The following is a 571-nucleotide window of genomic DNA, read 5'->3' as shown; positions in this document are numbered from 1 at the left end:
AAAAAAAAAAAAAAAAAACCTAAAGCATTTTATTGCTGTCTGCCTGAGAGGAGACGGTCATTCATGTTTAAGCCACACTGTGAGGCTGCGCAGTGCCCAGTCCGAGAGGTCACCGTGTTTCCTTTATCCTCTTTTTTTTTTTTTGTCTAAGTTCAGGTCCACGAGGTCCTGAGTCTTTTCTCCTAAGCGATCAGTTACACTGCTCCCTTTTGCATTGTTGGGTTATGTTTATAGATGTTTCAAACTAGCAGTTTTCCACTTTGATTCAGATACATTCCCAGGCAGGGCCAGTCCCAGACTTGATGTTCTGGGAAGAGACTCTGGCTGTCCCAGGCCCAAGTCCCTGCTGGACCCAGTTGGCTTCAGCTGCAGAGAGACAGCATGTACAAGGGTGAGAACTTAAAATTTAGGAGATGCCGTTTTGCTAATGGAGTTATTTATAGTCGCAAACTTTACATTAAAAAACAAGGCTACCCTGGACCACACTGCCTGTGGCATAGCCCTGCTCTGTGTGGCGCAGCTTAAAAATAATACTAAAATAGGCCGGGCGCGGTGGCTCACGCCTGTAATC

Source organism: Piliocolobus tephrosceles, chromosome 16 (assembly GCF_002776525.5).
Source record: "Piliocolobus tephrosceles isolate RC106 chromosome 16, ASM277652v3, whole genome shotgun sequence".
Classification (NCBI taxonomy): domain Eukaryota; kingdom Metazoa; phylum Chordata; class Mammalia; order Primates; family Cercopithecidae; genus Piliocolobus; species Piliocolobus tephrosceles.
The sequence above is the reverse complement of the archived record's forward strand: the minus strand, read 5'-3'. Positions refer to the sequence as shown.